Source organism: Chiloscyllium punctatum, chromosome 40 (assembly GCF_047496795.1).
Source record: "Chiloscyllium punctatum isolate Juve2018m chromosome 40, sChiPun1.3, whole genome shotgun sequence".
In the NCBI taxonomy this organism is placed as follows: Eukaryota; Metazoa; Chordata; class Chondrichthyes; order Orectolobiformes; family Hemiscylliidae; genus Chiloscyllium; species Chiloscyllium punctatum.
The window spans coordinates 55,128,624-55,149,875 of record NC_092778.1 but is presented as its reverse complement, the minus strand read 5'-3'; the positions used below and the strand labels follow the sequence as shown (position 1 = coordinate 55,149,875).

The window sequence follows — 21,252 nt, the reverse complement described above, 5'->3', positions numbered from 1 at the left end:
TCCGTAACTATTTAAAACTAATAAACTTATGATCCTGATCCCAAAGTGCTCCCCCATTGACACCTCAGTCACTTGCTCTGCCTTATTTCTCAAGAGAAGGTCAAGTATTACTCCTTCTGTAGAAGGTATATTTACATATTGAATAAGAACATTTTCTTTTACACACTGAAGTTCCTCCCCATCCAAGCCCTTGACACTATGACAGTCTCAGTCGATATTTGGGAAGTTAAAATCCCCTACCATTACCATCCTATTATTCTTACAGAACTCCTTATAGATTTGCTTCTCAATTTCCTGCTGACTATTGGGTACCCCAATCCCAACATCCCTGTGCTTTTTTTTATTCCTTCTGCCAAAATGGACAGTCTCAAACTTGCCCACAAGTATTTCATTTGGCAGTTCGATGTGGTTGGCTCTTAACTACCCTCTGAAGCGGCCTGGCTAGCCATTCAGATTCAAGAGCAATTGGAAATAGGATATAAATGCAGCAATCTCCACACCCCATTCTGTTATCCTACTCACTGATTTTGACACTAAGAAAAACCTTGATCAGTAAGTTTGCTCACGTGTACGCGATTGAAATTCAAAAACCTCATTGGCACAGTATTTACAGTGAAGACGGAGATGCATCTTCACATCCAACCACCACGTTCCTTCATCAAGTCCTTCCACTTCAACGGATTGCAGGCAGCATGGTGGCTCAGTGGTTAGCACTGCTGCCTCACAGTGCCAGGGACCTGGGTTCGATTCCAGCCTCGGGCATTTGTCTGTTTGTGTGGAGTCTGCACAATCTCCCCGTGTCTGTATGGGTTTCCTCCGGGTGCTCCAGTTTCCTCCCGTAGTGTCCAGTGTTGTGCAGGCTAGATGGATTAGCCATGGGAAATAGAGTTACAGGGATGGGGTATGGGGCACGGGTCTGGGTAGGATGGTCTTAATGGGGAGTTGCTGTGGACTTGTTTGACTGCATGGCCTGTTTCCACAGTGTAGGGATTCTGTGTGATCCCTTAACATGGTGCTGCTTTGAGCATATTTCTGAAGGATGGATGGAAAAACTGAAATCCCGTGGTAGCTTGTAGTGATTGGAACCAGGTGGATCTCATTGGCCCAGATCTCCCTGACTGCCTCAGTGAATCAGGGAACCCTGGCTAACCGATATAAACAGGGGATTCAGAATGTCTTCACTTCAGGGACTGACTCTGAGATGGCTGGCCACAACCAGTGTACTGTGGGCTTGTAAATAAAGGGTAACTTGGTGACGGGATACTGACCTCTGTGTTGCTATTTCAGTTGGTAACTCAGTTGGTCACATTCTGGCCTCAGTGTTTCTGGGTTCAAATACTACTCCAGACCTTGAGCTGATAAGCAGAAAATAACCCATGACACTATTCCAAAGCAGAGTTAGAGTGTCTTTTCTGATGCCTTAGCCAATACTTACCCCTCCATCCACTAAAGAAAACACATTATTTGACTATTATCACCTTGATACCTCTGGGATCTTGCTGTGCCTATATTAGCTGTCATGGCAACAGAGTCTGGACTTCAAGAGTACACTGTCTGTAAAATGCTTTGACATGTCCAGTGATCGTGAAAAAACATCATGTAGGTGCAAATTTTCTCTTTTGACCATTGCACTGAATTCAATATCCTCCTATAAATATTGATGCTTCATTTGAATTTCCAGAAAACAATCTATAACTGCTTGAAGCGCACCCAACTGTTTTCTTTTCTGAAAATATGTCTGAAATTTCAACATGCCTTAAGGAGAGTTCAGATCACCGAAAATATGTGGCCAAATTCTGGCATGAAATGCCGGTTTTTTTTTGATTGGTGGAGAAGGTTAACCCATAACTTGCCCATGAGACCAGGAGCTATCTTCAGTGCTCCTTTGAACTGAATGGGATTCTGCCAGGTCTTCATCCAGAGGGAAAGCATGAACTGGCATTGGAGGCAGTCCATAGCAGGGTCACTAGTCTGATACCAGAGCATGGAGAGACTCTGTTATGAGGAGAGGTCAAGTAGGTTGGGACTATACTCGTTGGAATATTGAAGAACAAAATGCAAACTTATTGAAACACACAAGATTCTCAGAGGAGTTGACAGGATAATTGCAGAAAAGTTGTTTCCTCTTCTGGGAGAGTCCAGGACCAACGGCATATACTCAGAATAAAAGGTCACACATTTAAGACAGGAATGAAGTCAATCTGGTGATATTTTTACTATGGAGGGCTGTTGAGGCTGGGTTATTATGTATTCATGACTGAAATAGATTTTTGATCCGTAAAGGAACCAACCGTTCTGGAGAAACGTGGAGCGAAGTATTATTTGATTGGCCGTGATCTCCTTGAATGGAGCAGACAAGACTCCTAGATCTTATGGTCTTACATGGACCCTGTCAGCAGTTCATTGATCCTGCCCAGTCCGTGCTTTCTCCCCTAACTCGGCAGCTCGAGGCCAGAGAATGCAAATGAAATGTAGGCGGTTAGAGGCCTTGGCAGTTAAGAACTGGGTAGGAATTCAGGCCCAATTTGCTCTTGCGTTTAGGATGCAGTGATCCTGGAATCCTGCAGCTGAATTAGTAATTCATATGTGCTGCAGTCTTAGAGTCAGCGAGTAATTGTAGTGCTGGAAGAGGCCATTTGACCCATCCAATCCATGTTGGCGCTCTGCAGAACAATCTAGTCCATCCCATCCCCTTACTCTATCCTCACAATTAATTTGACTCAGGGGCCCATCCAATATTCTTTATGAAATTATTAACCACCTCCACTAGGTCTTTATCACATGCTGAGTAGAAGAGAGAAACTCCTTACTTGCATCTGTCCCTTTAACATAGAATCCCTACGCTATGGAATCAGGCCGTTCAGCCCATCGAGTCCACACTGACCCTCCAAAGAGCATCTCACCCACACTACCCTTGTAAAGCAACATTTCCCACAGCTAATGCATCTAGCCTATACATCCCTGGACACTATGGGCAATTTAGCATGGCCAATCCACCTAAACTGCACATCTTTGGATGGTGGGAGCAAACAGGAGTACCCAGTGGAAACCCACGCAGACACAGGGAGAATGTGCAAACTCCACACGGGCAGTCACCCGAGGCTGGAATCGAACCGAGATCCCTGGTGCTGTAAGGCTGCAATGCTAATCACTGAGCCAGTGTGCCACCCAAACCATAAATGATCTCATGCCCAAAACGGTAACTGATAAATCTGTGTCCCCTATTTCTTCTTTATTCAGTTGATGGGAACAACTTTTCTTTGCTCTACCTCATCATAGCCCATCATTAACTAATCTGCCTTTCTTTTGTTCTGAGGAGGGCAACTCCAGGTGCTGGATGAACCAATGACTATAATTTGCAAGCATCTGACTTACAAACATTTATATTTATGAAAGTGATCCCATAAGGGGTATACATTTGTAGGTCTGAAACACAAACATTTCTTATACTTATGAACAGCTATTTAATATTGTCCTGCATTGTTTTATCCAACTTGTGTACCAATTGACTTGCAATTAGACTCATGAACAGAATCCATTTGCAAACCGGGGACTGTCTGTATCCTGAAAATCAGGGACCCATTTCACTAACAGACATGGGAATTTGCTATGACGAGTGCACGAATCAAATCCACAACCCCACCACCCCAGGCGTCCCACCCAAGTGATGTTTATACGGAATGAAAGAGTCGTTGGGGCTTACTGTGTTATCACAGAAGTCATTTTCATTTGGTGGTGAAATAACACAAAGGGATAAATGCTAGCAGCGTATCTGTGCAGATGTAACCAATCCAGTCCTGGAATCACGCCTGTGGATGAATTACTCCATGTAAACATCATTCCTCACATTGTGTCACTGGTCAATGGAATTTATAATTACAGAGCGACTGTTTACACTCCAGTGTTGTAAAGACACAGGTGTGGTATGCGCACTCTGTGCTGGCAGCTGCCTTGTCTGTTTAAAGGACCCACTTTCTGCTTTTGCATGCTGATTCCTTTGTATGTGGCTTACATTTACAAAGAACTTTCTCCTGCTTCACAGGGATAAGATCATGCGTACAGAGGAACCTCAATTATCCAAATATCGGATTATCCTGCAAGGTCCCGATGCTTGGCTAAATTGTGTTATCTGGCATTCGATTATCCGGAATTAACCGAGCGAAATACTCCTCACCTCGGACAATTGAGGTTCCTCTGTAATAGAATTGAGAGCAGGCCATTTGGCCTGTCAAGCTGTTGATAAGATCATGGCTGATCCACTTGTGCCCTGAATTCCTGTTTCCTGCTGATCAACTGCCCCATAATCCGTGCCTCCCTGGTTGATCAGAAATCTAAGTCAGCCTTGAAGATATTCATGATGTGAAGGAGCCGGTGTTGGACTGGGCTGGACAAAGTTAGAAAATCAGACAACCACCAAGTTTTTGTCCAACAGGCTTATTTGGAAATACTCGCTTTCAGGTGACCTGATGAAGGAGCAGCACTCCGAAAGCTAATACTTCCAAATAAACCAATTGGACTATAACCTGGTGTTGTGTGATTTTTACCTTTGAATATATGCAATGATGCAGCCTTCTCTGCTTGCAAACACTAATGGCGTGCTGCGAGACAAAATTCCTCCTCCTCTCATATTAAGTGGAAAAACTTTTCATTTTAAACCTCTGCCTCCTTTTTCCTAGAACTCCCCCACGAGGGGAAACATTCTCCCCACGCGTCCCAGGCCTTTCAGAATCTTTTATAGTTTAACAAGGTCATCTCTAATCGTTCTAAAATTCAGATTGTCAGCCTAATTTGCTCAACCTTTCCTCATCAAACAATCCATTAATCCCAGGGAAAATAAAAAAAAACGAAAGATCGGCTTTGAATCAGAAACAAAACCAAAATTTGCTGGAGAAAGCTCAGCAGGTCTCGTGGCATCTGTGGAGAGAAATCAGAGTTAACATTTTGAGTCCAGTCAGAACAGACCCTTCATTAATCGCGGGTATCAGTCTAATGAACTTTCGATGCACATATATCATTTCTTAACTAAGGTGACCACAACTGTACGCAGAGCAGCAGGCGCAATCTCATTGATGCAATTTACAGCTGCAGCAACATTCTTCTGCTTTATATCCATCCCTTTTAAAGATGAATTTTCCAACTGCTGCCTACCTAATTCGTACTGTGTTTTGTTACAATGCTAGTAGATATGGACTTTTGCATTTTAACTTGCATTATCGGAGATCTTTCATGGGTGAACATGTTTTTGAAAAAGGAAGAAATATGAACCTAAAATGACTTAAAACCTGAGTAAAGTTTCAGGAGGATGAAATGGAATAAACAAAGCTACCTGCACTGAAGTTAGCACTTTTACCCGAAAGACATTTCAAACAGGTAACTCAGTCACCATTAAGGAATTTGCATCGCCTGTTTAATTCAGATGTTTCTGATAATTTCAAGGCATTGAGAGATAAAAGGATCATCTACTAATTGGAATGACTATGTTAGAGACCAAAAAACTGCAGATACTGGATTTCAAGGTAGACAAGTAGGAGGCTGGAAGAACACAGCAAGCCAGGCAGCATCAGGAGGTGGAGAAGTCAATGCTTTGGGTATAACCCTTCTTCAGGACTAGAGGTGGGTGTAAGGGGAGCTGCAGATAAAGAAGGTTGGTGTTGCGGGGGGCAGGGTGGAGAGGTAGGGATAGGTGAACACAGGTACAGGGTGCAACCTGATTGGTCAATGAGAGGAATGAATCTGGTTGGTGGCTAGAAGAAAGGGTCAATGAGAGGAATGGAGGGGGGGAGGGGCTGGGAAGGGACTATGGAGCTAGAGTCTGGAATATACTCTGAACTGTGTTCCAACAGCTGCTTTTGAGTTTTCAGTTGAAAGTAGAGAAGAACATGCATTCATACAGCAGAACCTGGAAGCTTTTCTCTCTCTCTCCTCTCTCTCTCTCTCTACCTATCAGTCCATCTCTGTCTCTCTACAGGAACTTGAGATATCTACAGATTTTACAATGCAGTGGATATGAGTCAACAATTAATCAAGTTGAATACCTCAATGACTCTGAGGACATCTAAACTACAGAGCCCTTATTTTCCCTGTCTGAACCAGTTAGATTTCCTTTTACAGTTATTACCTGTGTTTGTACATGTGTTTGATGTAACCTTTTCATGACTTTGTTGAGAGTTTGTAGAGAACTAAATTCTTTCTTTCACTCAAGAAAACTTTGTAATTGGCTCTTTTATTTTCTAGTGATCTCCATTTTAATTGAAGAGTGAGAGACTTCACATACCCTCCATTTGCCAATTTGTTTCCTATTCACTTAATCTATTTTTCTTTGCCAGACTCCTCATAAGTTCTTAGTTGGTAATCCTAGGTGGAAAATAAGGTTCATCATAAATCAAAATCAACACTGTGTTCAATCTTCTGTAACATATCCCAGCTTTTAGATTAAATGGAAATTTCTTGTTAGGAGAGTCTAAAACTAGAGGCCATAGGTTTAAGGGGAGAGGGGAGAGATACAAAAGTGTCCAGAGGGGTAATTTTTACACACAGAGGGTGGTGAGTATCTGGAATGGGCTGCCTGAAGTAGTGGTGGAGGTGAGTGCAATTTTATTGTTTAAGAAACGTTTGGACAGGTACATGGATGGGATAGGTATGGAGGGCTATGGACCAAATGCAGTTGAATGGGACTAGATTAATTGTGAAATCTGGGCGGCATGGACAGGTTGGGCAGCAGGGCCTGTTTCCATGCTATAAACCTCAATGACTCTTAGCACTTATACACTTAATGGTAAGGTCCTAGGGAGTGTTGCTGAACAAAGTGACCTCAGAGTGCAGGTTCATAGCTTCTTGAAAGTAGAGTCACAAACAGATAGGATAGTGAAAAAGCCTTTTGGTATGCTTTGCTTTATTCGTCAGAGCATTGAGTATAGGAGTTGGGAGGTGATGTTGTGGCTGTACAGGACATTTGTTAGGACGCTTTTGGAATACTGCATGTATTTCTGGTTTCCCTCCTATTGGAAGGATGTTTTGAAACTTGAAAGAGTTCAGAAAAGATGTACAAGGTTGTTGCCAGGGTTGGAGGATTAGAGTTATAGGGAGAGGTTGAATAGGCAAGGACTGTTTTCCCTGGAGCTTCGGAGGTTGAGGGGTAATCTTATAGAGGTTTATAAAACCATGAGGGGCATGGATAGGATAAATAGACAAATTTTCCCTGGGGTGGGGCAATCCAGAAATAGAGGGCATAGGTTCAGCGTGAGAGGGGAAAGATATAAAAGAGACCTAAGGGCAACTTTTTCATGCAGAGGGTGCTGTGAATATAGAATGAGCTGCCACAGGAAGTGGTGGAGGCTGGTACAATTACAATATTTAAAAGGCATTTGGAATTGGAAGGATTTAGAGGAATATGGGCCAGGTGCTGGCAAGTGGGACTAGATTGGGTTGGGATATCTGGTTGGCATGGACGAGTTGGACTGAAGGGTCTGTTTCCATGCTGTACATCTCTATGACTCTTTGATTCTAAGTCCTTGCAATTTTATTTTTGTTGCGGTTTGTCCTGGATTGTATTGCTGGGACATTGAAAAGTACTCAACTGGCTCGAAAGTACTTTGGGACATCCTGACATTCTAAAAGGAGACATATAAAAGCAAGTTTCTTTTTTCTTTTCTTTCCCACATCCACAGACAACAAAACAGGCCATGAGGACTAATCCTGTTTCCCACCATCACCACCATTCTCCCAATACTTATCAAGTCGAATACTTTGCTATTTGATTTCAAGCTGTCTCCCTTGGAGTAGTTATAGCCTTTCATGCTCTCAGTTTTGGTGTCTGACCTTTGGTAAGCTCCATCAGCTGAGATTGCTGTGGATAAATATTTAGGATAGACCTTGGGAAATACTCTTAAGTTTGGCCCAATGCAATGGCGTTGTGGTTACTGGCCAAGTTTCTGTTCTGTAGAGTTAATATTGCTGGTAGTAGGGAGACGGCCCTAAAGTTCAAAGGGCTTTAGGTAGATGCAATTCAGCAAAAATCTTTTCATCACAGTACAAACCAACTAAAGCAGGTGATCTGCTTAATTTTGGGAGCTTGCTCTGCATAAATTGGCTGTTGCATTTCCCGCCTTACAACAATTACGTTTCAAACTGTAAGGCGCTTTGAAATGGCCTGACATTGTGAAAGTCGTTTTCCCGTTTGGATAAGATGGCAGAATCTTCTCGCCAAGTCGTATAGAACAAACTCCTGATTCATCGCATAGAACATACATTACAAGGCAGTTGTCCTGACCTTAGCGGAGGTTGGGAATCAATGCTGATGTGATGGGAATTGAAAGAGGGCTGATAAGAGTCTTCAAGAAAATACAAGATTGTTGTTTTATTGTTGCTGGGAGTAGGGAGATTTGTGGCCGGGGAAGGGATTTCATTATGCAATTGAAATGACCCTTCGGGAATTTTTACTTCGTCCTAGAGTTCTTCCATTCATCAATATTAAATGTCTGGCAGCTAATTACATGTTGAAACATGCAAAGTCATCTGAACTATCAGCATGGTACAGGAAGATGGGCTTGATCGATTTGAAGTCTTTGAAACTAATTACATTCCATTTTGTCTGTGAATGTTGCATTTGTGGTTTAAGGTAAATGGCATGAGGTTTAAACTCACTCAAGAGAATCTTATTCTTTCGTGTACATTACTGGGGCTTTGCAGAGCTGCTTGTATTCCGAGTGGTGCATAATCAATTAAAGGAATTTTCTAACATCACGCAAATCTTCTACTGTGAGCTGTGCCCAAGTTCCTTACAATAGACCCCTTACAAGTCATCATAATTAAGATTTGTTGTGTGGCATTATGGCTTATTTGTCTGAACCTCTGACCTCAATCCGATGCCACATTGGCACATGCTGTTTCTAATAGCTGGGTTGCTTAAGGTCAGGAACAATATCCAAAGAGTGGCGTAAAGTGAGACATTTTAATTTTTCCCTGTTATGCAATTGCAGCAGAGATAATTCTAGGAAAGCTAAACCTGAGCAGACTATTTTGATAGGACTGCAGCAATTGTATTTTCTTGATTATAATTTTGGATTGCCAAAGAATTTCTCTCCTGCACAACATCTCGAGTGAACTTAATTTCATGTTAACATATTCATCAATATAGAACCCGAGCGTACTCATCAATATGGAACTCGAGCGTATTCATCAATATGGAACCCGAGCGTATTCATCAAAATGGAACCTGAGCGTATTCATCACCATGGGAACCCGAGCATATTCATCAATATGGAACCGAGCATATTCATCAATATGGAACCCGAGCGTATTCATCAAAATGGAACCCGAGCGTATTCATCAATATGGAAACCGAGCATATTCATCAATATGGAAACCAAGCATATTCATCAATATGGAACCCGAGCGTATTCATCACCATGGGAACCAAGCGTATTCATCAATATAGAACCCAAGCGTATTCATCAATATGGAACCCAAGCGTATTCATCAATATGGAACCCAAGTGTATTCATCAATATGGGAACCGAGCGTATTCATCAATATGGAACCCGAGCATACTCATCAATATGGAGCCCGAGCATATTCATCACCATGGAACCCAAGCATATTCATCAATATGGAACATGAGCGTATTCATCCATATGGAACCCGAGCATATTCATCAACATGGGAACCGAGCGTATTCATCAATATGGAACCCGAGTGTATTCATCACCATGGGAACCTGAGCATATTCATCAATATGGAACCTGAGCATATTCATCAATATGGAACCTGAGCATATTCATCAATATGGAACCTGAGCATATACATCACCAGTGTGGAACCTGAGGGTGGAATTGATTTTCACAGACAGTGCACAAGGGATCAAACTGAATCAGCCAGCTGTTATCCATCACACTCGCTTTTATTTGTCAATGGTTTGCAAAATCTTTCCCGATATTTCTCACTTCAACCCCAAGTGAAAGTGACAATGAGATGAAGAAATTAGTCTGAAAAATGATTGTGCGCAATCATTTCCAGAAAGATAATACACGGTGAGGAATCTACTGCTGATTTCCTACAGGGCCGTTTTGTTCTGCAGGTGTGGAACAATCTTACCCCATTTATTCAGAAAGGTTCTCCATGGAATCACAGAATCATATACATGTTCCAGCACAGAAAGGAGCCCACTGGCTGTCTGAATGAGCTAATCACTCACTCCCCTTCTCTCTGGAACCCAGCACATCCTTACTTTGCAGACAACAGTTTAATTTGCGTTGGAATGCTTCGATTGAACCTGCCTCGGCCACACTCTCAGGCAATGCATTCTTGACCCTTAACCTTGAGGGAACTCATGTCACCTTTGCTGCTTTCACCAGATTGAATCTGTACCACTTATGTGTCTTGTTACTGATGTTAAAAACGTTGAGATTTTATACCCTATAGCTTTCAGGCAAATGGAAATAGCATGTTTTCATAAAAAAAAATCAGATAGGGCACTACAGGATTAGAAGTAATACCACACTGTCAGAAATGCCATGCTTTAGAGCACTGAACTGCGATCGACTGACCCTTCTCATATGTTAAAGATCTCAGGACACTATTCGTGATTGGTGTTAATGATCAGACAGCATTCCTGATGTCCCATCCACTGTGTGAACTAATTAGTTTCATTCAGCTGTCTTATTTGTCTTCTAAACTTCTAACATCCATGTAACTGCGTTCTCTGGATACATTACTGGGCCCAGAAATGGCTGAGCTGAGGAGTCCAACTGAAAACACAAAATGTTGCTTTGGAGAAGGTGGTGAAACTTACCTGCAGCCCTGCTGTCTGGAGAGGTGTTCACTGGTTCATTTGCCCACGATGCTTCAGCGCGTACTACTTGAACTAGCATTCTCTCCTAACTGATTAGAGGCTAAACACAGTGCTGCCAAGGATTTGGGACATTATATGAAGATGCCTGACTCCTTATTGTTCACTGCTTGCTGGGGGTGGGAGGTATATAAGATGACCTTCGGTGATACTTTGTCAAAATGTCATGTTATCCACATTTATTCTGGGGATGCTCTGAGGACTTCACTTACAATAGTGAGTGCTGTGCCTCTATATGGATGTCCTTAAGGGGATCACCAGGAAACTCATCAGGATTCACCAGGAAGCGTCATTAGGGCAGTGCAGTGGCTCAGTGGTTAGCACTGCTGCCTCATAGTGCCAGGGACCCGGGTTCAATTCCAGCCTCAGGCAACTGTCAGTGTGGAGTTTGCACATTCTCCCCATTTCCTCCCACAGTCCAAAGATGTGCAGTTTAGGTGAATTGGCCAAGCTAAATTGCTCATAGTTGTCAGGGATGTGTAGGTTAGGTGCATTAGTCAAGGGTAAGTGTAAAGGAATGGGTTTGGGTGGGTTACTCTTCAGAGGGTTGTTGTGGACTTGTTGGGCCAAATGGCCTGCTGCCACACTGTAGAGATTCTGTGAAATCATTGGCACCTTGCTTGAGGGGTGGTGGATGTTGGGGAGTGTGAGGTAGCGTGTACAGTCAGGGTCAACAACACCAGCCACTGTAGGAGATAGGGAGAGACACCAACTCCACTCCCTCTCCCTCCAGGGATACTTCTTAACTCCAGCAGAATTCCCCCTTCCCTGCTGAGCCATCCTGATGTTTGCTGTTGACAAAATCAGTCCACTCCACATTTTCAGTGAATGTGGATGTGTGAAACCCACATATACTGCTCCATAAAGATTTGGTCTCAAGAACACTCATGTGCATTAGGATTAAAATCAGACTTAACACATATGTTTCTTACAGCACCCAGTTCTTTTATCAAATAGCCCCTTGTAATGATTCCAAGATTCCTGATGAAGGGCTTTTGCCCGAAACGTCAATTTTCCTACTCCTTGGATGCTGCCTGACCTGCTGTGCTTTTCCAGCACCACACTCTCGACTCTTTCTCTCCTCAATGCCTACCTATCTTCGTCAAGCACCTAAAGGATGGAAATACATGGAAAAACTGGAAGGTAAAAAGGGAATGCTGGCACGGAACAAATCTTCCAACTTATCATTGGCCAAACCAGGCGGAATGCATCAGCTTTACTATACTTTAGTAACTATCTAGAGAAATACTGTCAAAACTTTTGGATGGTGACTTGAGGACAGAATTACAAGAATACCAAAGGGAGAATGAATTTATGCGGCATGCAAGAAGATGGTAGTTGATTGACAAGTGGAACAGGTATTACACTGAGAATGAGCCAGGGAACTGATAATGGCCAATATTTTATTTAAGTTCAAACCAGGCAAGGCAAGTCAACTCTGAATGGTCAAGCCATCACTGTGAGTAATACATCAACAGATGGCTGTCCTTCAATCTTATGTTCACTACAAAAGGCACAATGTCTGGATATGTTCTTTCTCTTTTAAAGGATGGTACGGTGTGTGTGAATCTACATGGTCTATAGCATGCACAAGTGGGTAATACTGCAATCCTGAGTAATAACATTAAATTGGTTGTTAGTGTAATTCCTAGCACAATCAGGATTGTTTAGTAAGTGTTACACAATTTCAGAATGACTTCTAACGTTAATCACATCTCGTTCTGAGTTTTGCAAACAGAAGCTGATTGAATATAGTCAGGACACTCCCTGTTACAAACAGTAGAAGAAATGTGCTGTTGATACAATCGACCAGATGCTAGGAGATACGATCTACACACCCACCAATTCACACCTATTATCTGAAAATGATCAACAGTTCCATGACTCCTTCAATAAATATTTTTCATCCACTGGATATTGGGGAGCTATAGGCATAATTGAGTTGAGAACATAAGGCCATGTAAAAATTTGACTATCCTCCATCACTCACTGGGATCATTGCTGAAATTTGACCTCAACTCTACCTCATAGCCCTATCGCCCATAGGGTACAAAACTCTATTTATTTGTGATGACTGATAATTCATGGACTACTAGGTTAGATAATTCGAAAGATTCAGTGTTTTCAATGAAGAAATTTTTTCTGCCCCACCAAAATGGCTGTTCCCTTATTGTGAAACTGTTTCTAGACCCCTCAGACCCCTCAGAAGTGAAACACCCTGTCAACTTAACAATTCTACAAATGTTGGCTTGGTTCTTAAAAGGAGTATATTGTTAACAGAAGACTGTAAATCAGAATTAACCTGGTTTCACCATGTCTCAGAGTCCACTGACTGGTCCACTGTGATCTCACTGACTGGCCTTACCTTAGATTGGTTGTTCAGTTCACAGGGAAGCCTTCACTGGAGCTTCTGAGTTCCCAAACAGGAGTGAAGTTGTTCACCAGGAAGAGAGATACTTTCTGGACATTTTCTCAGGTATGACTTAAATAGCAAGGTCATGGACTCAGCCAGGCGCTAAACAGTGGCAATTGGCAAAAGAAAACCTACAATACACTTACCTTTTAAATGAATATTCACTGACAAACGGTGCGCTCTATGTTAAAACAGGAACCAATGATTTATTTAACATAACAAATGGAAGACGAGACAAGGATATCTGATGAGTAGTCTTGGTGATTGAGTGATCTTCATAAATAATGATTTACATGATTAAATCAGAATGAAGTACATACAAATTGTATCATTTCCTCATCTGCATTATTTGCCTCCAACCATTCCTTGCGGAGTAAGTTTTGCATTCTGAAAAAGAATGTGAATTTCCTGTTGGATTTATTGTTGATATTTTCCAATCAAACTGTTCAGTGATGTTATTACTAGCTGTGGAGCAGGTGGGGATTTGAATTGCACTGGACCACAGCAGCTCTAACCATGGAGGGGAGGCAATGGCCTAATGATATTATTGCTGAATGTCAATCCAGAGACCCCAGATAATGTTCTGGGGGAGCTGGGTTCGAAAGCAGCCATGGCAGATGGTGAAACGTGGAATCAATAATAAAATAAATCTGGCGTTAAGATATAATGATGACTATGCCAATTGTTCGGAAAAACCCATCTGGTTCACTAATGTTCTTCAGGGAAGGAAATCTACCATCCTTACCTAGTCTGGCCAACAGGTGACTCCAGATTCACAGCAATGTCGTTGATCCATAACTGCCCTCTGGGCATTTAGGAACGGGCAATAAATGCTGCCTAGCCAGTGATGCCCTCATCCCATGAATGAATTAAAAACAATAAATCTGACTGCATTCTATTTAAGGTCACTAATTCTGGTCAAGTAGAAACATCCAACACTGATGCTATCATTGATGAAAGATCAGCATCAATATTTGTAGTCTTGTCTTTACTGCTCTCTGTCTGATTAAAATCTCGAATGATGTGGATGTTGAAGGTTCAGTATATTTTATATGCTCAGCCCTCTTTACAATTCAAAAATGTAGTCTGTTTACCCCAAATGGATTGACAGACCCTGTTAAAACAGATGGACTCCAGGCCAACAAGTTAAATATTCATCTGCTCACACCACCGAGTATAATTGTTGAGCTATGTTATGGTTAAAACGTTTATGTTAAAAATTGCTTCTGTTGCTGTATCACATCTGTTTCTTAAGAATACGTGACAGCTTTCCTTTGGAGAGCAAACTTCTTCCTATATATGTTCGAGAGTTAGTTAGTTTTCTATTGCCCAGCCCATCAATTGACTTTACTTTGCAGCCCAATTAGCTTGTTATGCATATTTGCATTGATTCATGTTCTAAATGTCTCTCAGGTGATTTGACAACTCCTTTCGACGCAAATGGTGTACTCATATCTGTTCTATAGCTTTGTAACTGTACTGATCAACTCCCCTTCCTCCCTTCCAGAATAGATGCTATCAATCTGTAAGACTGCATTCCATTTCCTCACCCTGTCCAGATCCACACTGAGTAAGAATTACAGTTAAAAGAAAGAAAAGTGAGAAATTGTCGGAGTCAGGGACACCCAAAGGCAACAGTATGTGATAAGTTTGCACAATAAACCCGCAGAGAGAGAGAGAGAGAGAGGAGAGAGCTAATGTTACACAGGAGAGACTTGGTGCAAGTCCATCAGACTATTGTGATTTATTGTTATTTCATCTGATCAACAGATTAACTGGTTGTCTCTGGTTATCACCTTCTCTGCTGTTTTCTTTAGACATTTCTGAAAGGAGAAAGTCCTGTCTAACTTAAGTCCCTCCCAAGTATATAGGGTTAGGGTCATGCTTTGGTCTTTGGCCTAATTTTATTGAAGCAAAGCTGAGGCAGTTCAGAGAAGATTCATTTGGAATGGAGGGATTGTCTTATGAGCAAAGGCTAAACAGGTTGGACTCTATCCCACTGGATTCATAGAGATACACAGCACAGAAACAGACCCTTCAGTCCAACTCGTCCATGCTGACCAGATATCCTAAATAAATCAAGTCCCATTTGCCAGCATTTGGCCCATATCCCTCTAAACCATTCCTATTCATGGATCCATCCAGATGCCTTTTAAACATTGTGATTGTACCAGCCTCCACCACTTCCTCTAGCAGCTCATTCCATACATGCACCACCCCCTCCATGAAAAAGATGCCCCTTAGATCCGTTCTAAATCTTTCCCCTCTCACCTGAAACCTATGCCCACTAGTTTTGGATCCCCTCATCCCCTTGTCTATTTACCCTATTCATGCCCCTCATGATTTTCTAAACCTCTATACGGTCACTCATCAACCTCCAACACTCCAAGGAAAATAGCTCTAGTCTATTCAGCCTCTCCCTATAGCTTAACTCTTCCAACCCTGGCAACATCCTTGTAAATTTTTCTGAACCCTTTTAAGTTTCACAATATCCTTCTTGTCAGCAGGGAGCCCAGAATTGCACACAATATTCTAATAGTGGCCGAACCAATGTCCTGTACAGCCGCAACATGACCTCCCAACTCCTGTACTCAATACTCTGACCAATAAAGGAAAACATACCAAATGCTGCCTTCACTATCCTATCTACCTGTGACTCCACTTTCAAGGAGCTATGAACCTGGACTCCAAGGTTTCTTTGTTCAGCAACACTCCCCAGGACCTCACTATTAAGTGCATAAGTCTTACTCTGATTTGCCTTTCCAAAATGCAGCACCTCGCATTTATCTAAATTAAACTCCATCTGCCACTTCTCAGCACATTGGCGCATCTGATCAAGATCCTGTTGTAATCTGAGGTAACCTTCTTCACTGTCCACTACACCACTAATTTTGGTGTCATCTGCAAACTTACTAACTGTATCTCTTATGCTCGCATCCAAATCATTTATATAAAGAACGAAAAGCAGTGGACCCAGCACCGCTCCTTGTGGCGCTCCACTGGTCACAGGCCTCCAGTCTGAAAAACAACCTTCCACCACCACCCTCTGTCTTCTACCTTTGAGCCAGTTCTATATCCAAATGGCTAGTTCTCTCTGTATTCCATGAGATCTAACCTTGCTAACCAGTCTACCATGAGGAACCTTGTTGAACGCCTTACTGAAGTCCATATAGATCACAACCACCACTCTGCCCTCATCAATCCTCTTTGTTACTTCAAAAAACTCAATCAAGTTAGTGAGATAGGATTTCTCACAGACAAAGCCATGTTGACTATCCCTAATCAGACCTTGCCTTACCAAGGACATGTCAATCCTGTCTCTCAGGATTCCCTCCAATAACTTGCCCACTACCGATGTCAGGCTCACTGGTCTATAGTTCCCTGGCTTGTCCTTACTACCCTTCTTAAATAGTGGCACCATGTTAGCCAACCTTCAGTCTTCGAGCACCTCACCTATGATTATCGATGATACAAATATCTCAGTACAGGGTGCCAGCAATCACTTCCCTAGCTTTCCACAGAGTTCTAGTATACATCTGAGCAGGTCCTAGGGATTTATCCACCTTTATGTGTTTTAAGACATCCTGCACCACCTTCTATGTAATATGGACAGTTTTCAAGATGTTGCTATTTATTGCCCCACTTTCTATATCTTCCATATCCTTCTCCACAGTAAACACTGATGCAAAAACTCATCTAGTATCTCCCCCATCTCCTATGGTTCCATGCATAGGTGGCCTCACTGCTCTTTAAGGGACCCTATTGCTTCTCCAATTACACTTTTGTCCTTCATGTATTTATAAAATCCCTTTGGATTCTCCTTAACCCTATTTGCCAAAGCTATCTCCTGTCCCCTTTTGCTCTCCTGATTTCCCTCTTAAATATACTCCTACTGCCTTTATACTCTTCTAAGGATTCACTTGATCTCTCCTGCCAATACCTGACATATGCTAACCTCAATTTCTCCAGTCATTCAGCATTCCCTACACCTACCAGCCTTGCCTTTCACCCTAACAGGAATGTAATGTCTCTGGATTCTCATTATCTCATTTTTGAAGGGTTTCCATTTTCTAGCCGTCCCTCTACCTGCCAACACCTGCCTCCAATCAGCTTTTGAAAGTTCTTGCCTAATACAGTCAAAATTAGCCTTCCTCCAATTTAGAACTTCAACTTTTAGATCTGGTCTATCCTTTTCCATCACTATTTTAAAACTAATAGAATTATGGTCGCTGGCCCCAAAGTGCTCCCCCACTGATCTCAGTCACATACCCTGCCTTGCTTCCCAATAGTAGGTCAAACTTTGCACCTTCCCTTGTAGGTACATCCACATACTGAGTTTAGAAGAATGAGAGGTGATCTCATTGAAGCATTTGAGATTCTTAATGAGCTTGACAGGGTAATTGCTGAGAGGAAGTTGCCCCTCTTGAGAGATTCTAGGACCACAGGGCATAGTCTCAGAATTAAGGGACTCCAATTTCAGACTGATATCAGGAGAAATTTCTCTCTGAGAGTTCTGAGTCTTTGGAACACCTTGTCACACAGAGCTGTGGGGGCAGAGTCCTCGTATATTTTGAGACTGGTACATACTTGATCAGTCTGGGAATCAAGGGTTACAGGGAAAAATGCAGGAAAGTGGACATGAGGAATATTGGATCAACCATGACCTTACTGAATGGCAGAGCAGGCTGAGCGGCCGATTGGCCTCACCCTGTTCCTTATGGTCTTATCATGTGGATATGTAAGTGATTTTTGGATTTGGAATTGTGGAGGTGAAACATTTGGGCAACGTATGCATTCATGGTCCTGTCTACTAAGTGGCTGAATAGTCTCCTTAATCTCTGCAAATGAAGAGGCAACAACTTGACACTGAGTATGTGCATTCGCCATAGAAAATAAATCTGATCAATGTTACGAGTCATTAACTAATTTATCGAAAGTGGCTTTGGAAAAAAAAATGTTTCTACTCACACCACCAACCAATTATGGCATGCTTATTGTTTAATTCATGAACTGCCCTGAATCAAAGGATGGCATGGAATATCCAGCTGTAATCAACTGGGAGTCCTCACTGCCGTGTACCCTCAGGTTCCAAAAGATCTTGTCAGTTGTTTTTAAATCAGTTACAGTCAGTCGATATCTTGCTGATACCAAAAGAGAGAATGCTGGAAAATCTCAGCAGATCTGGCAGCATCTGTAAGGAGAGAAAAAAGCTGACGTTTCGAGTCTAACTGACCCTTTGTCAAAGCTTTGACAAAGGGTCAGTTAGACTTGAAATGTCAGCTCTTTTCTCTCCTTACAGATGCTGCCAGATCTGCTGAGATTTTCCAGCATTTTCTCTTTTGGTTTCAGGTTCCAGCATCTGCAGTAATTTGCTAATATCTTACTGATTATGAGGAGGGAGTGCTGCTGTAATCAGGTCTCACTTTTTTTTTTCTGTTTTTTGTTTGTATTCTGGATTACAAGAAACAGTAGGGAGATCTTATCAGAATCTTGCATCACATCTTTGTGAACAATTGGAGGCAATTTTATTTTAAATTATATTTTAAATTATTATTAAATTATTAAATTATTATTTAAATTATTTTAAATTAAATTATTCTGCCATACGCCCAAAGCAGGCAACATTAAATATTGCTGCAGTAAATTGTAGACTTGAGGCAGAGAAAGAGAGAGAATTAGGGCAGATGTTCCTTTAAAATGCTTGACCTGCAATTTGTTGAAGTGATTGGTCCATCTGTAAACGTCACCTAAATTTGATTATTTTGCTTCCAATGAAAATTACTTTACCTGACATTTACTGACCATTGCTGTCATATTGCTTATTGATTCCCACAATGCCAACTCACCTTAAGAGTGTTCTGCCAGAAGATCAAGCTGAAATATGTTGCCAGTTTGAGGTGACACCGGAAGTTATGCACTTCCAAAATATATCAGATTGGAAGATTATTGATGGGACGATTCCAAAAGTCCAGCTGTCAAGGTTACTTTTATGGGCACTAGTGACAGTTTGCAAGGTTCAGCCTTGCTGAAGAGAATGGGATTGCCCAGGGGATGTGCCATGGGAAAGCGGGAACTTGTGAATAAGAGTCATTCTCAAAATGTTCCCATATGCATCCCCTCCATGACAAGCAAAACCTCTGTAGCCAATGAAGCCCTGACTCTTGGGCTTACATACAAAACATCCCTCACCCTGGGAATGTGCAGAAGGAAGACTTCCCGCTTTCGTCCTTTTTTTCTCCCACCCTCCCTGCGATTAATCAACAAAGCGAGGGTTTCCTGCCAAGTATGCCAGAAATGCAGCTCCAGATTTTTCAAAAAGAAAAGTGTGATTGTGCAAATTGGCATTGCACTCTCTCCAACCTCGTAATGTAAGGCGGTCAAATTAATTACTGCGGGTGACTGAGGGTTCAGCTGCTAAATGCATTCTGTTAGTCAGCATTAGAAATGACAGCCAGTAACATTGTGGACTCTGATACTAGCCTCTCACTCAGTTCCAATTTGCTGCAGTATTATTTAATATTGTCTGCTTTGGGAATGTGGCAGAATAATTTTAAATAAAAATTACCTCCACGTGATTCCTTCAGGAATTAGGCAGGCACAATTCTGAGCAGATCTTAAGGTGTTTCTCACAATTCAAAGGCTTTTTAGTCCGATTATAGCGCTGCTATCAGGTGCATCTTACAGCACTGCAGAATGCATTCTGTTCTGCTGCAATACAAGGAGTCAAGAGACAAAAAGCCAAACTGCCTTCAGTGTACCCTGCAGCTTTTTTGTACGATTCATTCACAGGATGAGGGCACCACTGGCTAAACCAGCCTTTATTGTCCAGAGGGCAGTTAAGAGTCAACCATGTTGCTATGTGTCACATGTAAGCCAGACCAGGTAAGGATGGCAGATGGGTTTTTCCTGATAATCAACATTAGAGTCATAGAGGTGTACAGCACAGAAACAGACTCTTCGGTTCAACCCGTCCATGCCGACCAGATATCCCAACCTAATCTAGTCCCAACTGCCAGCACCCTGCCCACATCCCTCCAAACCCTTCCTATTCATATACCCATCCAGATGCCCTTAAATGTTGCAATTGTACCAGCCCCCATCACTTCCCCTGGCAGCTCATTCCATACACGTACCACTCTCTGTGTGAAAATGTTGCCCCTTAGGTCTCTTTTATATCTTTCCCCTCTCACCTTAAACTTATGCCCTCTAGTTCTGGACACCCCAACCCCAGGGAAAATACTTTGTCTATTTATTCTATCCATGCCCCTCAGGATTTTATAAACCTCTGTAAGGTCACCCCTCCGCCTCCGATGCTCCAAGGAAAACAGCCCCAGTCTATTCAACCTCTCCCTTTTGCTCAAATCCTCCAACCCAGCAACATCCTTGTAAATCTTTTCTGAACTCATTCAAGTTTCACAACATCTTTCCGATAAGAAGGAGACCAGAATTGCATGCAATATTCCAACAGTGGCCTAACCAATGTCCTATACGGCCGCAACATGACTTCCCAATTCCTGTACTCAATACTCTGACCAGTAAAGGGAAGGATAACAAATCAGAATCCATACAGTGTGGAACAGGCCCTTCGGCGCAACAAGTCCACACTGACCCTCCGAAGAGTAACCCACCCAGACCCATTCCCCTACCCTGTATTTATCCCTGACTAATCCACCTAATCTACATACCCCTGAACACTGTGGGCAATTCAGCATGGCCAGTTCACCTAACCTGCACATCTTTGTGACTGTGGGAGGAAACCAGAGTACCTGGAAGAAACCCACGCAGACACTGGGAGAATGTGCAAACTCCACCCAGACAGTCACCCAAGGCTGGAATCAATCCCTGGTCCCTGGCGCTGTGAGGCAGCAGTGCTAACCACTAAGCCACCTTCTTCATTATTCTTAATTCCAGATTTTTATTGGATTCAAATTCAGCCAGGTCCCCAAAACCTTACCTATGGCTCTGGATTACCAGTCCAGCGATGACCACCACG

General features: G+C 42.3%; 1 protein-coding gene across 1 annotated transcript in view; it reads left to right on the top strand.

Moving 5' to 3' along the window:
* The window catches only part of LOC140464628 (neuronal-specific septin-3-like), a 408,811-nt gene that overhangs the window by 126,458 nt on the left and 261,101 nt on the right, over positions 1–21,252 (top strand). The window lies entirely within an intron of this gene.